This window comes from Haliotis rubra, unplaced genomic scaffold (assembly GCF_003918875.1).
Source record: "Haliotis rubra isolate DU_JTF1 unplaced genomic scaffold, ASM391887v1 Scf11, whole genome shotgun sequence".
NCBI lineage: Eukaryota > Metazoa > Mollusca > Gastropoda > Lepetellida > Haliotidae > Haliotis > Haliotis rubra.
In genome coordinates this window covers 4,133,200-4,154,431 of record NW_025765003.1, presented here as the reverse complement: position 1 = coordinate 4,154,431, position 21,232 = coordinate 4,133,200, and the positions used below count along the sequence as shown (strand labels likewise).

At 40.5% G+C, this 21,232-nt stretch overlaps 1 long non-coding RNA gene across 1 annotated transcript; it reads left to right on the top strand.

Moving 5' to 3' along the window:
• Positions 1–20,732, top strand: LOC124285738. Its single transcript, XR_006900878.1, has 4 exons — positions 1–119; positions 13,032–13,036; positions 13,407–13,412; positions 20,723–20,732. It is a non-coding gene; the product is annotated as an uncharacterized LOC124285738 (long non-coding RNA).
• The last annotated feature ends 500 nt before the right edge of the window (positions 20,733–21,232 follow it).

Below are 21,232 nucleotides of genomic sequence, written 5' to 3'. Positions count from 1 at the left end.
CTTTATTTATTTTCAGATTTCCTCCCACACCGCTATTCAGAGCTGGTGATGAAAACGGGGAAATATGAAAGGAACGCTTGAATTTTCACGTGTTCCTTTATTTGTTTCTCTCAGTATATGTATGATTAGATATAATGACCAATGATGTTATAAGATTTAATATTGTATTTCCGTTTAGTGCTTTACACATACATTTGTTTGATATGTCGCACAGAACAACTTGCAATCTATGGCATGCTTTGGTGTGGACATGTCACAGGACACGTGATTCAAAATGACGCCGCGGTAATGTGATGTTTGATGGCTTGCAAATATAACCTCTGGATAAATTGATAACTAAAATTGGGCGCACGGATTCCCTCCATTGCGGCCTATATAGATGCTTCTTTGCGTTCGTCGCTAAGACATTGGTAGACATGACAAAGACCGTTGATATGAAATGTCAAAAACTGGAGATGAGAGTACCGTATTTGCGATGCGAGTACCGATCTCTGGTAGAAGCAAGTTTCTTATAGACGAAGGTGTGGTCATCGTGATGCTCTTGAAATCAGCTTCACCCCCCCAAATCATCTCACGGCTGTCTCACTAAATTTCTTAATTAACTCGCCTTTAACGTTGCCTTTTTAAAAGGCTTTTCTTGTTATGAGTTGTTTCAAAACGTATGTAATGTGTTTGTTCAGTTTTAGCAATATTCCATTAATATCAAGGCGTGGGACACTAGAAATGCGCCTTACACATTGTACGCATGAAGTGAATTGAACACGGGTCTTCGGCGTGACGATCAAACGCTTTAACCACTAGACCCCAAAAACGTATCTAACGAGCGAGTGCGAATTGTACGATAAATGGTACGTGGCAGTGAGAGGTGCAGTAATCCGACTCTTGCACACCATAAAATGGCATCATTTTGGCATCGAATCATGCATATTTTGTCTATTGTGATTATCTCATCGAAACATGTGAAGAAATTTTGTAAGTTTGACACAAACACATGTAAATGAAAAGGCCCAAAACAAAAACGAATAAAAACAAAACGAACAAGCAAAAACACCAACTGCCACAAAGGATCAAAGGGTTTTCATTGGCAAAGTAATGAGTCCAATCCAGCTTACAATTGTGTTTTCAACCCTCTCTATGAAAACCTGTTTCCATATCTGCCAAGCCTGGTTCCACCACTTGGAATCAGAATTCAACCACACATGTCTGCAGCTAAAATCGATCTCAATATCATTGCACCTTACCGACTTTGTCTTCACCACCGTGGCAAATGGGGAAACCACAGGGCGATCTTACCCTCACCAAACTCAAAAAGTCTGAAACAAATCCTTTGGTGTTCCAACAGGAATATAACCAGTTACGTTCTAAGTATAACACCCATAGATCCATTTTCACAGACGGATCCAAGACTGTCTCCTCTAGGATTCCCGACAACAGTTCCATTCTCACTGCTGAGGCCAAAGCTATCTTCTCAGCTTTGACCTACATTAAACAGCAGAATCATTCCAAAACCTTCATCGTTTTTACAGATTCATTATCTTGCCTTCAAGCACTTCAAAATGTTACTATAAGGGTAATGCTATTTTTGAGGGCATTATCATTTGCAGAAGCCCGAGGTCTTCCATTAACTGCCCGACGAAGGAGGGCAGTTGAAAAAGCCGAGGGCTTCTGCAAATAATAATGCCCTCAAAATAACATTACCGATATTATAACTAAAATACATGGAATTTGTGTTGAAAAGAAAAGGAAAACAATGAAGGAATTTGACTGTAAGTTTACCAAAATCAACTTCTGACGGGCTTGACTGCCCGAATGCAATTACGTCATCGAACAATTCAAGTGACGTCACAAAAGAAAGTGACGATATTCGACCTTGGCCTTTGACAAGACCATAGCCTGCAACATGTCAAACTATGACAGTGTTCGGTTTTGGTCCATCAACAGTCTTAACAGTGCAATTGTTAAGGTTAGCACCAACAAGAAAGCCAATATTACCGCTATTTGAAGCGGGAATTTGGGTTGCTTTGACTTGTTTGACCCAGAATATCTGCCAGTCGAAAGCAAATTAATGTCGAACTATGACGTCACTTGACAACAGAACTGATAGTGGCCCGTCGTTAAGGTTGAGCGGTCCAATATCATTTGCAGCGGACCGCAAATTTCTGATAATGGGAGGGCCGTTTCATGATAATTCCATGTATTTTAGCTATAATTCAAGTCAGCCAATCATCCTGGACATTTTAGAACTTTACAACAACCTTTCTACCGGCCAATGTGACATCGTCCTCTGCTGGTTGCCGGGTCACGTCGGCATAGCAGGTAACACAAAGGCCGATGCTGCAGCTAAAGCAGCTCTTGATAAGCCCTTATCTCCACTGCTAATCCCGTACAGTGATTTCAAACCCACTATCAAAAGTTATACTCGGGACCTCCTGCAAAAAAGGTGGGACACTCAAATAGGAAGAAACAAACTTCATGAAATGAGCCAACAATTGAGTATACCTACTTGGGTTGTCAGCCAAGACGTGGTGAGGTAATTTTACGACGATGTCGTATTGGCCAGTCGGTTTACACATGACTATCTGCTGAAAACGGATGGGGATGGACCCCCTATATGTGTCTCTTGCGATGAATTTTTCACCATCAAGCATATTCTGCTTGGCTGTGTGGACTTATCGTCTGCAAGGGACTCACATTATGATGCAACAAATCTGAAAGATCTGTTCTCCCGCGTGAGCGCTCATCTGGTTTAAACATACTTATTTCATGAAAACGCAACGACAGAATTTTCATGAACTGGATTGGTCAACAAGCTCAAAAGAACTTATATGAAGACCGCTCCAATATACAAAGATATATGAAACAGTATCATGACAAGAAAAGATGATATCTAAAATGAAAGTAGATGGTATGACATGTAGTCGGAAACTTAAAATCGTGATGGTTGTATACATGTATGGCATTTGCAGTCGGGATCCATAGTAGTATAACTTTGAGAATTATTGGTTTTGTATATGATTTGCTCAGTTAAAGCGCCTAGTTTCAATTATACATAGATGGACTGATTTTAAGATATGTGATTGAATTTGTGGGTTTATGGAAGACGTTCCGTATAAGATTATTTCTAAGGAAAAGCCACTGGTATAATAAAATGTATTTACTCTTACAGCATCAAATCTGGGACATGCGAAGAAATAATGACGTGCATCTTCAATAGGGTGGCCACACAAACAATCTGCTCTCTCTGATAATCGTATCGCGAGATACTGTACCGGTATGTATTATACCGGTGTATAGGAAATATTGCACAGCCCTACTGAGTTCTAAAGATTGGCCCTTGTGGAGCAAGTATCGCAAAAGTAGTAAAGGTCTGAGACCTCGGGACTTCCTCCCACATCAAGCAGCCACGCCTTGATGGGCCTGGAATACTTTTCAGGGCGGTGTTAAATTCACACACTCACTCTTTCCACTCTTAACAAACATCAAACGGATACAACCATACGTGTGTTGAAGTGTTGATCTTTATAAACTCTGTCAAAAAGAAACGCAACCCCTGTATTTTAGAGATTTTGATCTGAAGTTTTAAGACGACACAGCATTTTATTATTTAAGACAGAAGTCTGAAATTTGGCAGAATAATAACCAAGATGGGCATGTTTAAAATTGTCATTTCAAAGTCATCTCACAGACACCAGTTTGTCACCAGGGGCGTCTTTCTCAGTATCTCGTATGAGCACCACGAGCTGCAATCACTGCACGGCATCTCCTTGGACAAGAACGGATAAGACGCCGGATTCTTTCCTGGGAATGGCTCTCCACTCCTCCTGCAGTGCAACGCCGAGCTGTTGCAGCGTCTGTGGCGGCGGCTGACGTTGACGTACGCGTCGACCCAGAGTATCCACAGGTGTTCAATAGGGTTGAGGTCTGGTGATTTAGAGGGCTATGGCAAGACATTGACGTTGGAATTCTGCAGAAAGTTCATTGTTGCACGTGCAGTATGAGGCCGGGCGTTGTCTGGTTGAAAAATCTGTGTCTGTTGGTCAATAATCGGGAGAAGGTGAGGCTGTAATGCGTGGTTGATGTAACGTTGGGCTGTCAGGTTCCTTCAACGATCACCAAGTCTGATTTCTGGTTGTATGAGATGGATCCCCAAACCATAACGCTTTCTCCGCCAAATCTGTCCCCTGTCGGACGCAGATGGGCGCAAAACGTTCATGACGTCTCCTATACACACGTTTTCTTCCGTCGTGATGTTGCAAAAGAAAACAGGATTCATCAGAAAACCAGATGCGCCTCCAGTTTTGTAAAGTCCATATCCTTACGTTGTTGCACCACCTGAGTCGTCGGCGGAGATGTAGGGGGCGTAGTACAGGTCCAACAACTGGTCTACAGGCACGTAAACCCGCTTCTTTCAGACGGTTCCTAATCGTTTGAGCTGACACTCTCCTCAAACCTGGTATTTGTGTGGCAGTCACGGTTGGTAGGGCATGCCGATTACGCAGGTGATGGACCCGGATGTACCGATCTTGAAGGGGTCGTGATTCTTGGCCTTCCACTTCTCGGGCGATCGTTGGTCAAATTGAAGTTGTTGTAGCGGCTCCAAAGTCGGGATATCGTTGTTTTGTGAACATTTAGGTGCCGTGCAACAGTTCCAAAACTTTCTCCGGCTTGAACACGACCAATGGCGATATTTCGGTCGGCAGCACTCAATCGTGGCATTTTCACACAGCTTTTCATGCGACAAATGAATGAATATAATACGAAAGCACATGGGCTTTTATACACCCCTATTAACTGCCATTTTCATGATTTGCATGTGTTTTTTGTGCGAAGTCACCATGAGGGTCATTTCATGCGTTGTGACGGAATAAGCAATAAAATACACTTATGCGTACAAATGCAGTTGTTTGGATGGTAATCTTCATTAATTACGTGTATAATTTCAATACATTCGAATAACATTTAGTTTGGAAGCAATAACTTCATTCAAACGAATTTTTTCATATCTGAGGACAGGGGTTGCGTTTCTTTTTTTTTATGAACTTTTGACAGAGTCATATAGGATGTTTCAGATATAACTATTTATTGTCTGTTCCTCTGACGTCCTTCTAAACAGTAATTAATGACATATAGTGAAGCAATCAGGATCTGACGTCACAGATGATTACGTCACAGCATTGGTCCGACACTTTCTTGAAGCGGCACCCAGGGGGAGGCAACTCTATGGCTTGGCATCTGAAGGGAAGAAGGGACGTGAATGAGTTTCATTTTAAACAGTGACAATTTACAGTGAATGGGCTATTGTGACGTCATGGAGGCCCATACATACGTAGCAGGCGTAATAAACCTAGGTACAAGATAAGCTTCCTTTCTTGTTCTCTGTATCATCCAGTTTATCATCCGAAACCTATGATTTTTTGTTCCCTGGGAAATATTATAAGATCAAATAATTTCTCAATAAATAGTGATTATTACACGAGCAAATGCGTCATACGACTTATACGAAACGAGTGTGAAATTTTGTATTGCCCGAGTGAGAGCGAGAGCGGGTGGCACACTTGCGAGTGTAATAATTTCTTTATTATACATTTTATTCATGTACATTTGTGCAGTAAAACATGGTAAGCAAGTTTGACTGCCATGTTCATTGACGTCACGTGCAATTGTTTAATGACGTAACAGACGATGAAATAGAGAAACAATGGTTGCTAGGCAAAAGTGATATGTGCCCATGTGCACATATGACACTGGTTATGTTTCACCATATTTATAATAAATAGAGGATATTATATGAGTGCCCATACTATGTTTACGACACGGGTGCCTAAATGTTGGTATGCCGATATTTAGGCACGAGTGTCAAATTGAGGAATGGGCACAGTCGTCAAATTGAGGAAAATAAACCCAAATCTTTCCAACACAGGCTGGCTACCCGCCGTCGCCGCATGAAGAACGCAACGTCATAGAAGGAACGTGACGTCATAGCCTTGTTCATGACGTCACGTCACCATGACAAAGTGATATTTTGCCCTAGGGCATCGTATGAAAAATATGAACCCCGATATGTTCGCCCTCGTAGGTAATAAATAGAGAATACTACACGAGGTCTCATTACATACGAATTATACGAAACGAGTGTCCTTCCTATGGTATCTGACCGAGCGGAAGCGAGGTCAGATAACATAGGAAGGTCACGAGTTTCGTATAATTCGTATGTAATGAGACCGAGTGTGGTATTTTATTTATTACCCACGGCTTACATGCATTAAATTGACCAAATAGCGTATTTTTGTTATTTTTTGGTTTCAAACCGAAACCGGTTTCATAAAGAGGTTGCGGAAGAGTTTTGTACTGTAGTACAATATTTGCATGACGTCACACTGTAATGTCGTCACTGCCTTGGTAACCGACGTCAGGATGCATGTCAGTTGTCATCGCCTCGTACAGCCTCCTACAGTAAACTACTCCGTAGCACCCCGTTTCTTGGTTTGCAGTTGCTTTATTCGCCTAACACCACTGGTGGAAACATTGCGTTTATGTTTTTCGACGAATATAATGTCACAGTTCGACTCACAATTAATCAGCGACACGGCAAAGTTCGCAATGTTTACATTCCCACAATGCATTTAAGTTGTAGAATGAATGAATTCACGTGTTTGTTATGAATGAAAACATAGTTATGTCAGAATGTGACCTAATTGAGAGGTCATCGGTTATCCAATCAAATCGTTAGAATCTCAGGTCAAGTCGTTACGACACAGGTCAACGCGATACGACACTCGTGTGACGTACGAGATTAGTATGCAACTACCTATACGTTGACCACGTGGGTAATAAATAGAGGATACTAAACGACCTTCCGTGTAATAACATTTTTTATTAAACAAGTTAATGATTTGATGCTAAATGTTTCACGAGTTTAATAAAAATGGTATTTCATGGCAGCGAGATTAGTATTCTGTTTATTACACTCCAACATAAACTGACAGAAACTGCCCACGAAGTGTGATGACTCTCAGCTTTCTACGAGTCAAGCAAGGTCTAATACCATTGTGACAGAGCTATTAGCATTATGACGTCATAACTGTAACCATTATGACGTCATACGTTTAGCGGTATTACACTAGTGTTATATTGCCGTAAAAAATATTACACTGCATTATAGCTAAAATACATGGAATTATCATGAAACGGCCCTCCCATTATCAGAAATTTGCGGTCCGCTGCAAATGATATTGGACCGCTCAACCTTAACGACGGGCCACTATCAGTTCTGTTGTCAAGTGACGTCATAGTTCGACATTAATTTGCTTTCGACTGGCAGATATTCTGGGTCAAACAAGTCAAAGCAACCCAAATTCCCGCTTCAAATAGCGGTAATATTGGCTTTCTTGTTGGTGCTAACCTTAACAATTGCACTATTAAGACTGTTGATGGACCAAAACCGAACACTGTCATAGTTTGACATGTTGCAGGCTATGGTCTTGTCAAAGGCCAAGGTCGAATATCGTCACTTTCTTTTGTGACGTCACTTGAATTGTTCGATGACGTAATTGCATTCGGGCAGTCAAGCCCGTCAGAAGTTGATTTTGGTAAACTTACAGTCAAATTCCTTCATTGTTTCCTTTTTCTTTTCAACACAAATTCCATGTATTTTAGCAATAATAACGGTAATGCTATTTTTAGGGGCATTATCATTTGCAGAAGCCCTCGGCCTTTTTCAACTGCCCTCCTTCGTCGGGCAGTTAATGGAAGACCTCGGGCTTCTGCAAATGATAATGCCCTCAAAAATAGCATTACCCTTATAGTATCTTCCACGGGCGAGTAATAAAATGGTATAACACTGCATTGCACGCCATTGTGACGCCATCAGTTATCATAACGTCACACTGAAATGTCGTCACTAGTCTCTCTGCGACTGAAACTGGCTATGTGTACATTTTACAACGGGTGCGTTGCAAACAGCCAATCGCTTGCAAACGATTTACAGCAAATCACCTTACAACGAGTGCTAACTTTCAGCCGCTTGCAATCTAGCCATTCTCAAACCAAAATGTAGGCTGAGAGAAATTTGAATTCGACAGCTGAACAAGACATGTTTAACTGGATCAGCTGGGTACTGAACAGTTTACATGCCAGCATCCTCAGTGAGTTCCATGTCTTCAATGTAGTCATCAGTACCCGTAAATTCATCAGCTCGTCACCGGGACGGTTCTAGTACGTTCTTCATTAGGACCAGGCGAGCAAACGGTAATCGCTCCGCCATTTTGGAGTGGGCAAGCGCTTCGAGCTGTTACAAGCCGGGGATAGGCGATTAATTTGCTCACTCTAAGCGATTCACGGCTTGTCACGCACCCAATGTGATTTACTGAGTATAAATGATATCTTACCCTAGTGTCACATGATGTCCAGGCTTTATATTTTAGTCGAAATGATTGTATAAGGAACTACGGTTATATCGAGCTTAAATTAATGGTCCTTTTGATTTCGTTATATCCGTATATATGTATATGCCGTAGTTCTCTTGCAAATATCTACGAAAGACATGTACCTAATTTTGATCGATATGTAAGCACCACCCATACCAGCTAAATAATAATAAAATAACATACCAATAATTTGTTATTTGTTGAACGAAATAATCATGCAGTAATACCCGAGCTATACCATGACAGTGGGAACAATCCTGGTAAATCTCTCAAAACTCACCATGAATGATTGTCACAGAAAGCATGGAAATGAAGTAATCTTGCAGTAACGTAAATAGAGATTATTACACGAGCAACTGTGTCATACGACTTATACGAAACGAGTGTGAAATTTTGTGCGAGTTTCGTATAAGTCGTATGCCACTCTTGCGAGTGTAATAATTTCTTTATTATCCATTTTATTCATGAACATCTGTGCAGTAAAATACGGTAAGCAGGTGTGACTGCCCTATTCATTGACATCACGTTCAATTGTTTAAGTGACGTCACAGACGACGAAATAGAGAAACAATGGTTGCCCGAATCTTTCAGCCGGCTCGAACACCAATCACTGATGGCAGGAGACCTGTACTGATCACGCAGATCTTCCAGTTAGTACTAGATGGGACATTGTCGCCCTTACATAAACCAGAAAAAAGTGTCAAATTTAACCCAAGTGCGACAACGCGACATTTTGGCCATTTGTCGCATTTTCTCTATGGCGCATTGTCACGGTTTGAATAATATTTTTATATTCTACCAAATGCGACATAGCGACATGGCGACAGTTTTTCCAGGTCAAAATATGTCGCATTGTCGCACTGTTATCCCATCTAAGATGCGTTTAAAAAACGCCAAAATGCGCGATAACGCAACAATGCGACAATGTCCCTTCTAGGATTCCATACTATATTCTGAGATCAGTTACTTATTGTCGACTGAATGTGTCTTGAAAAAGAGTAGTATCAGGAATGTGCGGGTTTTAAGTACATGTAAAGCTATACTCACTCTGAAGAACAGATGAAATGTCCGTAGTAGTCGTCCACGCATCTGCAGTTGTAGTCACAGTCGATGTTCCACGTCTCACCTTTACTGAACATCTCACCCCGGTACAGGCAGTGACCTGGAGGAGTCCAATGTGAGAGGTTAGAATATATTTGAAGCAAATGTTGATGTCGAGTCACATCTTGGATTCGATTACGTCTCCTATTTGAAACACTTTGATGACATCTTAATCATGTATTTGTGCATTGCTATTTCATAAGATCCGGGTTAGAATTTGTCTTCAGTAACCCATGCTTGTCGTAAGAGGCGACAAACGGGATCGGGTGGTCAGGCTCGCTGACTTGGTTGACACATGTCATCGGTTCCCAATTGCGTAAATCGATGATTATGCTGTTGATCACTGGACTGTCTGGTCCAGACACGATTATTTACAGACCGCCGCCATATAACTGGAATATTGCTGAGCGAAACAACAACCAACCATAACCTTTTGGCATCACCAACCTTTCGGTCCGGGGCTAGATCCCACGCTCATTGCAGCAGACTGACCCACACATAGAAGTGTAACGGTTAACACCAACCATACCATCGCCATCTTGACTCGTCTTGAATCAGTGTATTACAGCTTTATTTTAGACCGCCTGGTTTGCGTTCCTGCGGAGGAATTTAGGCGCGTAGTGTCAAAGTGAATTGCCGAAAACAAGCGTTCGAGATCCATGAATGAAGTGTTTTGCATCACTGAGACCTTTTCGTACGTGAGCACGTATGTAGAGATCTAAGACGCCGGTGTTCGTCGTTTGGTCATGACAACCAGGCGCGTAGCAAGCCATTTTTCGTGTAAGCCCAATAGGTTACAAAGCTTCATATTTATGTCGTATTCGGGGCTTGCCCAGCCTTTTTAGCAACAATCATGTGTAAACCCGGGCTTTTTTTCATTATGGTAGCTACATCCCTGACAACAGTGAGTTCGAATCCCGGACAATCTAGTAGCAAAACCAATTGAGTGTTCGAAGGTTTCACCTAATGGCTAACCCAGTGACATTGTCAACATCACACCAGTGAAGATCCGGGTTACAAGTGGTCATCAGCAAGCCATGCTTGTCGTAAGAGGCGACAAAGCGTTTGATGCGTGATGTAAATATGAGCATCGATCTGCACAGTGTGAGTGAGTGAGTTGGGTTTTACGTCAACTAGCAACATTCCAGCAATATCACAAAGGGGACACCAGAAATGGGTTTCACATATTGTACCCTTGTGGGGAATCGAACCCGGGTCTTCGGCGTGACGAGCGAACGCTTTAACCACTAGGCTACACCACCGCCCCTCAGCGCAGTGTGCTTTGAGTTAAGTGCTAAATGTCATAGAGAATAATAAAACAGGCTGATCTTTCAGTTTTATTCCTTGACCACTTATACAATTATCTGACTGAATAATGCACCCAAACCGTATCAATTTCGGCATTGGTGACGCTTCTATTCACATTTTAAACAGTTTCGCGGTTATAGGCCTCTAAACGCAACAGACATGTTTATCACAACGCATACATGTATATCAAACTCTCCTCTGTTCTCCTTAGAGCGATGCGGATCCCCGTGTTTGTCTGGGAGTGTACAGATTGTTAAATGGTGAAGCAATCTCAAAGTGACATACAAAAAAAACAAGGATCTTTTCGTATCCCAGCAAACCAACATTACCCTTTGAGTTTTCCTGCGCAGACAGCCCCATCGTAAACTACGCAAATCAAATCCCCTATAGACATATTTCCTGAAATCTAATTCCATATTTGCAGATTGTTTACGCTCATATATATCATATCATATCAATCACACACGACGCGGTCGGGTAACTAGCTTCCCAGTTGGAGATTGTTAACAGATGCAGATGGACCCAGCTGGAATGTTGTTTTGAACGGACAATCAGATTAGAGTAACGTTTAGTCTTTGGAAATATATAATTTTGATGGTAACAAATAACATCTAAATTGAAAAGGAGACCGACTGAGTGATTCTGAACCTGGGGATCATCTAGACTTGCTTCATTAAGGACGTTTGCATTACATACATCGCTGGATGGAAAGGAAAATATTATGGTTCAATGACCGTGAGACAGACTAGTGTCAGAGGTCAAGGCCAGAGCCTGATGGCCATGAACGGTCATCGTCCTGCAGATGACTGAGTGAGAGAATTATATTTTAACACCGCTTTGATCAGTATTCCAGCTACACCACAGCGTTTCATCTTAGTGTGGGCATAAATCTTGAAGTTAGGGATGAAACGATATACCGCGGTATTTTGCCTTCGGTTCGGTACACCGTAATGCAATCCAAAAATTCGGTAATTCCGGTTTTCGTACCGTTGTACTATCTAGTAATAAAACGACATTTTTGTTCATTCAAAATAACAAAGATTATGGTTATATTTTTCCCATGCTATTAACAATGTGAGGTTTGGCTCTTGTCAATTTTCTGCATTATGATCATATCTCATATACCGAAACGGACCGAACCGAAGGCCTTGTACCGCAATACGTACTGTACCGTCGTAAGAGCGTACCGTAGGTTGAAGTGAGTGAGTGAGTTGGGTTTTACGCCGCTTTTAGCAATATTCCAGCAATATCACGGTGGGCGACACCAGAAATGGGCTTCACACATTGTACCCATGTGAGGAATCGAACCCTGGTCTTCCGCGTGACGAGCAAACACTGTAACCGCTAGGCTACCCCACGGCCCCAATCAGCTGGAATATTGCCGAGGGTGGTATTAAACAAAAAGAAAACAAATCATGCATTTACTCGACAGTGAAGGCATGAGAAACGAATCTGTGTCTTCTACTACTTCACTATGGATCAGACTGACTGACTGAGTTTGGTTTTACGCCGCTTTTAGCAATATTCCAGCAACATCACGGCGGGGGACACCATAAATTGGCTTAACACATTGTACCAATGTGGGGATTCGAACCCGGGTCTTCGGCGTGACGAGCCAACGCTTTAACTACTAGGCAATCCCACCGCCCCTATGGATCAGAGGTGGTAGTTGGGGTCAACAGACCAGGTCAATGTGGTTCTTGAAGGACGACATTTCTGGAGGTAACAGTTTGGACAGTGTTCAGCTGGCGTGGTGTGACGACACGCGAAGAATAATGCTCCCTCGTCGATCTCATTCAGACCAGACCCGTGAAGACCCGGGTTAGAATTGATCTTCAGTAATACATGTCGTTGTGTAAGGCTACTAACGGGACCGGGTGGTCGGCACGCTAACTTGATTTACACATGATTATTTCATATAAACTACGCGTTCATTTGGGAAATTACTTCAAATGAGACAATTCACCCCCAGTACCAATGGCCTTGGTGAGTTCATATAAACTACGCGTTCGTTTGGGAAATGACCTCAAACGAGACAATTCAAGGAGAAAAAACCCTATTGCAATAGTATTGCAATAGTAGGTCGCAATAGTATGTTAAAGTTTGACCTCCACAATAGTCATTTTTCGTCCGTTGGTTGAACTCAAACTGACACATATAATTGAACTGATTCTGATGAATCACTGGATAGGGTAGCTGCTGTTGTTGACGCTAATTACACGACAGTTCAAGGTGGTCACAGCTTTACAATGAAGAGGGAAGTTATAATTAAAGAGATTCCGATGCAATTTACATTCCAAAATTTAATTCAAAGATTTGATTAAGAGGTAATTGTGTTTACGACTCACACCGTATATATATGAAGTTGGCCGTTTCGGAACAAATCGACAGCCCGGCGGATCTGCAACAGGAGCGTAAGTTCGTGAGTCACAGTTATAACATATTGTTGGTCACTGTTTAACAACACGCCCAGTCATATGCTTCTATGCAACCCGTAAATATTCAACTCGACTTCAGACGATCGAGTGATTGGCAGCATGAACCAGAATATGAACATTCGACGACACGCAGTTGAAAGTTTTTGAGTGAGTTTAGTTTTACGCCGCCTTTGGCAATATTACAGCACTATCACGGAGGGGACACCTGAAATGGGTTTCACACATTCCCATGTGGGGAATCGAACCCGGGTTTTCGGCGTGACGAGCGAACGCTTAACCACTAGGCTATCTCACCACCCCTGAGCTATATTGGTAAAACAATTATTATTTAATGAACTTTCCGAATAAACATTTAGTTGAAGTTACTGTTTATAAGGTTTATGACGTTTGCAGTTTTGAAATGTATTCATGTTTAAATATTTATTGTATGATTTGTTTTGTTTGTTGTTTCACGCCACACTCACCAATATTCCAGCTACATGGCGGCGGTCTGTAAATAATCGAGTCTAACCAGACAATCCAGTGATCGACATAATGACTGAATACGGTGACATGTGTCATCCAAGTCAGCGAGCTTGACCACCCAATCTCGTTAGTCGCCTTAGTTCCGTTAGTTGTTGAAGACTAATAATAGGGAAAGCCACAGGCCCATATAGATTACATGAAGTACATGTTTTAATCTGTTTCTTGATGTTCCCATATTTCGCATCTATAAAGAACGATGGGTTTAATTTTTGAATCAAACATGTTGACTGGGACTTTTCCGTATGTCCAAACTAATTTGAAAACTTTCATTAATGACGGCCTTTTTCTGTTTAAAGGCAAATGTGACATTGCCCCTGTGAGTGAGTGAGCGAGTGAGTTTAGTTTTACGCCGCACACAGCAATCAGCTATATGGCGGTGGTCTGTAAATAATCGAGTCTGGACCAGACAATCCAGTGATCAAAAGCATGATCATCGATCTGCGCAATTGGGAACCGATGACATATGTCAACCAAGCCAACGAGCCTGACCACACGATCCCGTTAGTCGCCTCTTAGGACAAGCATGGGTTACTGAAGGTTCATTCTAACCCAGACATTCAGAGGTTCATCATTGCTCTTGTACAGTTAACGATATAGTCATCAATAGTCCAAGGTACTTATATTCTTTAACAACTTTCAATACGATAATGCCATTTTCCCTTTGTTTAAAATGTCCACATTTGCGAAAAAAACAATTATTTTTGTTTTTGAAAAGTTGACATTTAACTTCCATGTTGAACAGTGGTCATTTGGCTCTTGTGGCCGACGTACTCGATCAGAAACACAAATAACACCAGCGAACATCAGTAGCAACAGTTCATGTAAATCAGGGAATGATTGTACTCCTCTTGTATCATCTTGTATCGACATGTATCTAGAATTTCGACAGCTTACTCATTGATAAAAAGAGTAAATAAAATGGGGCTTAATACACAGCCCTGTTTTAGTCCAATAGGACAATCAAAACATTCAATTAAACCAGCGTTACACCGTACGCATGCTGTTACAGACGAATGCATAGACTGAATCATATCCAACATTTTAACAGGTAGATCACATTTTTGTGGAAAATACATGTTTATTTCTATCTATAAAATCAAATGCTTTTCTGAAGTCTACAAAGGCAACATACTTTTGCATACAAGCAGTTAGTGACCCGTGAAGATCCGGGCTAGAATTGACCCATGCTTGTCGTAAGAGGCGACTAACAGGATCAGGGTGGTCAGCCTCGCTGACTTGGTTGACACATGTCATCAATTGCTCATGCGGTTGATCACTGGATTGTCTGGCCCAGACTGGATTATTTGCATACCGCCGCCATTTGGCTGGAATAATGCTGAGTGCGGCGTAAAACTAATCTCACTCTCGCAGTAAGTGTGAACACGTTGTCCCTTGTTGAGTATCCAGACCGAACAAGACGGCTTGAAAATGTTTGGGACATGTAATCAAAAGTTATATTATATCTTAACCAGCCCTGATGAGTGTTTTATTGCTGCCGACCCATGCCATTTTATCCTTTTAAGCGTAAGTCTTAAGCCTATGCATAAACGTATGTATGTAATACCTAATTCAGCATTATATTTTGATATTTATATTTATTTATTTTAACATTTATCGTTTATACAATCATATTTCATCTTTGTGTACATTTTACAGAACCAAGTCTCTCATAACTCCCTTATAGGAGTGGCTCAACGTTTATTGCTTTACAGAACTAAGTCTCTCATAACTCCCTTATAGGAGTAGCTCAACGTTTATTGCTTTACAGAACTTAGTCTCTCATAACTCCCTTATAGGAGTGACTCAACGTTTATTGCTTTACAGAACTAAGTCTCTCATAACTCCCTTATAGGAGTGGCTCAACGTTTATTGCTTTACAGAACTTAGTCTCTCATAACTCCCTTATAGGAGTGGCTCAACGTTTATTGCTTTACAGAACTTAGTCTCTCATAACTCCCTTATAGGAGTAGCTCAACGTTTATTGCTTTACAGAACTAAGTCTCTCATAACTCCCTTATAGGAGTGACTCAACGTTTATTGCTTTACAGAACTTAGTCTCTCATAACTCCCTTATAGGAGTGGCTCAACGTTTATTGCTTTACAGAACTTAGTCTCTCATAACTCCCTTATAGGAGTGGCTCAACGTTTATTGCTTTACAGAACTAAGTCTCTCATAACTCCCTTATAGGAGTAGCTCAACGTTTATTGCTTTACAGAACTTAGTCTCTCATAACTCCCTTATAGGAGTGGCTCAACGTTTATTGCTTTACAGAACTAAGTCTCTCATAACTCCCTTATAGGAGTAGCTCAACGTTTATTGCTTTACAGAACTTAGTCTCTCATAACTCCCTTATAGGAGTGGCTCAACGTTTATTGCTTTACAGAACTAAGTCTCTCATAACTCCCTTATAGGAGTAGCTCAACGTTTATTGCTTTACAGAACTTAGTCTCTCATAACTCCCTTTATAGGAGTGGCTCAACGTTTATTGCTTTACAGAACTAAGTCTCTCATAACTCCCTTATAGGAGTGGCTCAACGTTTATTGCTTTACAGAACTAAGTCTCTCATAACTCCCTTATAGGAGTGACTCAACGTTTATTGCTTTACAGAACTTAGTCTCTCATAACTCCCTTATAGGAGTAGCTCAACGTTTATTGCTTTACAGAACTTAGTCTCTCATAACTCCCTTATAGGAGTAGCTCAACGTTTATTGCTTTACAGAACTAAGTCTCTCATAACTCCCTTATAGGAGTGACTCAACGTTTATTGCTTTACGGAACTAAGTCTCTCATAACTCCCTTATAGGAGTGACTCAACGTTTATTGCTTTACAGAACTTAGTCTCTCATAACTCCCTTATAGGAGTAGCTCAACGTTTATTGCTTTACAGAACTAAGTCTCTCATAACTCCCTTATAGGAGTAGCTCAACGTTTATTGCTTTAAAAGAACTAAGTCTCTCATAACTCCCTTATAGGAGTGGCTCAACGTTTATTGCTTTACAGAACTTAGTCTCTCATAACTCCCTTATAGGAGTAGCTCAACGTTTATTGCTTTACAGAACTAAGTCTCTCATAACTCCCTTATAGGAGTGACTCAACGTTTATTGCTTTACAGAACTTAGTCTCTCATAACTCCCTTATAGGAGTGGCTCAACGTTTATTGCTTTACAGAACTTTAGTCTCTCATAACTCCCTTATAGGAGTGGCTCAACGTTTATTGCTTTACAGAACTAAGTCTCTCATAACTCCCTTATAGGAGTGGCTCAACGTTTATTGCTTTACAGAACTTAGTCTCTCATAACTCCCTTATAGGAGTGGCTCAACGTTTATTGCTTTACAGAACTAAGTCTCTCATAACTCCCTTATAGGAGTGGCTCAACGTTTATTGCTTTACAGAACTTAGTCTCTCATAACTCCCTTATAGGAGTAGCTCAACGTTTATTGCTTTACAGAACTAAGTCTCTCTCCTTTATAACTCCCTTATAGGAGTGGCTCAACGTTTATTGCTTTACAGAACTTAGTCTCTCATAACTCCCTTATAGGAGTGGCTCAACGTTTATTGCTTTACAGAACTAAGTCTCTCATAACTCCCTTTATAGGAGTGACTCAACGTTTATTGCTTTACAGAACTTAGTCTCTCATAACTCTTTACCTTATAGGAGTGGCTCAACGTTTATTGCTTTACAGAACTTAGTCTCTCATAACTCCCTTTATAGGAGTGGCTCAACGTTTATTGCTTTACAGAACTAAGTCTCTCATAACTCCCTTATAGGAGTAGCTCAACGTTTATTGCTTTACAGAACTTAGTCTCTCATAACTCCCTAACTCCTATAGGAGTGGCTCAACGTTTATTGCTTTACAGAACTAAGTCTCTCATAACTCCCTTATAGGAGTGGCTCAACGTTTATTGCTTTACAGAACTCCCTTATAGTCTCAACGTTTATTGCTTTTACAGGTTAACTCTCCTTCCCTTATAGGAGTAGCTCAACGTTTATTGCTTTACAGAACTAAGTCTCTCCCTTTATAACTCCCTTATAGGAGTGACTCAACGTTTATTGCTTTACAGAACTCAAGTCTCTCTCTCTTAACTCCCTTTATAGGAGTCAACGTTTATTGCTCAACGTTTATTGCTTTACAGAACTAAGTCTCTCATAACTCCCTTATAGGAGTGGCTCAACGTTTATTGCTTTACAGAACTAAGTCTCTCATAACTCCCTTATAGGAGTGACTCAACGTTTATTGCTTTACAGAACTTAGTCTCTCATAACTCCCTTATAGGAGTGGCTCAACGTTTATTGCTTTACAGAACTTAGTCTCTCATAACTCCCTTATAGGAGTGGCTCAACGTTTATTGCTTTACAGAACTTTAGTCTCTCATAACAGAACTTTTATTGTCTCTCTCATAACTCCCTTATAGGAGTAGCTCAACGTTTATTGCTTTACAGAACTAAGTCTCTCATAACTCCCTTATAGGAGTCAACGTTTATTGCTCAGAACTAAGTTTCATTGCCTTTATAGAACTCAACGTAGTCAGAACTCTCATAACTCCCTTATAGGAGTAGCTCAACGTTTATTGCTTTACAGAACTTAGTCTCTCATAACTCCCTTATAAGGAGTGACTCAACGTTTATTGCTTTACAGAACTTAGTCTCTCATAACTCCCTTTATAGGAGGAGTGACTCAACTCAACGTTTATTGCTTTTATTGCAGAACTTAGTCTCTCATAACTCCCTTTATAGGAGTGGCTCAACGTTTTATTGCTTTACAGAACTAAGTCTCTCATAACTCCCTTTATAGGAGTAGCTCAACGTTTATTGCTTTACAGAACTTAGTCTCTCATAACTCCCTTATAGGAGTGGCTCAACGTTTATTGCTTTACAGAACTAAGTCTCTCATAACTCCCTTATAGGAGTGACTCAACGTTTATTGCTTTACAGAACTAAGAACTCCCTTATAGTCTCTCATAACTCCCTTTTATAGGAGTAGCTCAACGTTTATTGCTTTACAGAACTAAGTCTCTCATAACTCCCTTATAGGAGTGACTCAACGTTTATTGCTTTACAGAACTTAGTCTCTCATAACTCCCTTATAGGAGTAGCTCAACGTTTATTGCTTTACAGAACTTAGTCTCTCATAACTCCCTTATAGGAGTGGCTCAACGTTTATTGCTTTACAGAACTTAGTCTCTCATAACTCCCTTATAGGAGTGGCTCAACGTTTATTGCTTTACAGAACTAAGTCTCTCTTTGTAGATAACTCCCTTATAGGAGTGACTCAACGTTTATTGCTTTACAGAACTTAGTCTCTCATAACTCCCTTATAGGAGTAGCTCAACGTTTATTGCTTTACAGAACTAAGTCTCTCATAACTCCCTTATAGGAGTAGCTCAACGTTTATTGCTTTACAGAACTTTAGTCTCTCATAACTCCCTTATAGGAGTGACTCAACGTTTATTGCTTTACAGAACTAAGTCTCTCATAACTCCCTTATAGGAGTGACTCAACGTTTATTGCTTTACAGAACTTAGTCTCTCATAACTCCCTTATAGGAGTAGCTCAACGTTTATTGCTTTACAGAACTAAGTCTCTCATAACTCCCTTATAGGAGTGACTCAACGTTTATTGCTTTACAGAACTTAGTCTCTCATAACTCCCTTATAGGAGTAGCTCAACGTTTATTGCTTTACAGGTAAAAAACATACATTACCCAGCGGGCACACAACGTTGAATCAACGTTGAATCAACGTTGAATTTTGGTTGTTTGGTTGATCAACCTTTCATAGACGTTGATTCAACGTTTATCATGCGACCAAAGAAAGTTAGTCGAGATTCGTTTAGTTGTCAACGTTGTTTCAACGTAAGGAACCAACAAAATGTCAACTAATTGTTTCCTTGGCAAATTTGACACATAATTCATATTGGTAATAGGTATCCAACTTAGCAACTATCCTTTCGGAACATTATTTTCATAAAAAAAGATCAAGATCGAGCTAGTGACAGATATAATCTTATATATTATTTGATTCTGCATCGATCAACGGACGGAAATATTACGTAAATCGCAGTTTTAGGTATAAAGTCATCAGTTATCCAAATTGCATTACATTTGATATTTTCCCACAAAACTGTGAAAATTGTATAATTCCGACAATTTGCTTTCAAACACACAAGCCAGATGTTGACCTTTCGATCGCCTCGTTTGGCCATATCCGGACATGCGCACAATTATCGCGCGCGCAAAGGCAGCTGATCGTTGTCAGTTCACTTTGGCGAAGTTCAACGCAATATCGTTCTATTTTCACCATCTTCACGGCAAGCTGGTGTTTATTTGGTAAGTATGTCCTTCATGTATAATGAAAACGTAGGAATGCCGTTTTAAATCTAGCAGCAGTAGCAAGAAACTCCGAATTAGGGGCTCATGTTTTATCTCACAAGGTTACCGGTATGTCACAGTACATGTTTCTCAAAATTTTGTTTTGTTATTTTTCAATATATTTGCATGCATATATTTGGCATTTTATTATATAATCGAATAAGATTTCCTTTCGTACCCATCACCTGATTTGAATTTTGCAAACATACATTTTCAAATAATCAATGAAGTACATCAATATAAGGAACCGTTCATAATTAAATATATGGCTGTGGGTGGGGTGTTGATTGTGAGGGTGGGGTGGGGGTGTCACCCATTTTGTTCAGGGGAGCTAAGGGGTCAGCATTTTGTACACACGCACTATGTTTAGAAATTATGGGAAGGGGAGAGGGCGTCATAGATAATGTACATGACATGCAGGGTGGGCCGTCTCTTATTCTGTACATACTCATACACTTTTGGGGTGTGGGGTGGGGGTGGTGATGTAATTCACATGTACGTAAAATCAACATCACCCCCAAAGCCATACATTATGAACGGTCCCTAAGGGCAGCTATACAAAATCGGATAGGATTAATCAACATTTTATATTGCATCCCATTATTATGAACATTTGTTCGTTTGAATAGATCTATCAGTAACTGATGCATTGAGCACGCCCTGAACCCTATCAACATATGTATATATTGGGGGAGGAGGTGGAGAATGGCGTAAGGAAAATGCAACGAAAATTTTTCACTTTTAAAATGTCTTGTGAAAGTTTGAACTTTTATTTTATTTACAAAAAGTGTAACTTCACTAATGATTCTTTGATGGGACAATTAACAAAACTGCACCCACAGACTTTCATTCTTACACTTGTTTGGAAGGGATATGATAATTCATGTCTCTTAAAGGTTAAAATCTTACATACAAAAAGAAGTAATTTTAATGTAAGGAACATTTAATTATGAAATAAGATTATTTTAATAGAATTTGCAGAAATCTCATCTCCGAAGACTGGGTGGCAGCAATTTTGTGGATCACATAAAAGGAGCAAGGCTAAGGTAACACGTTTTAACAT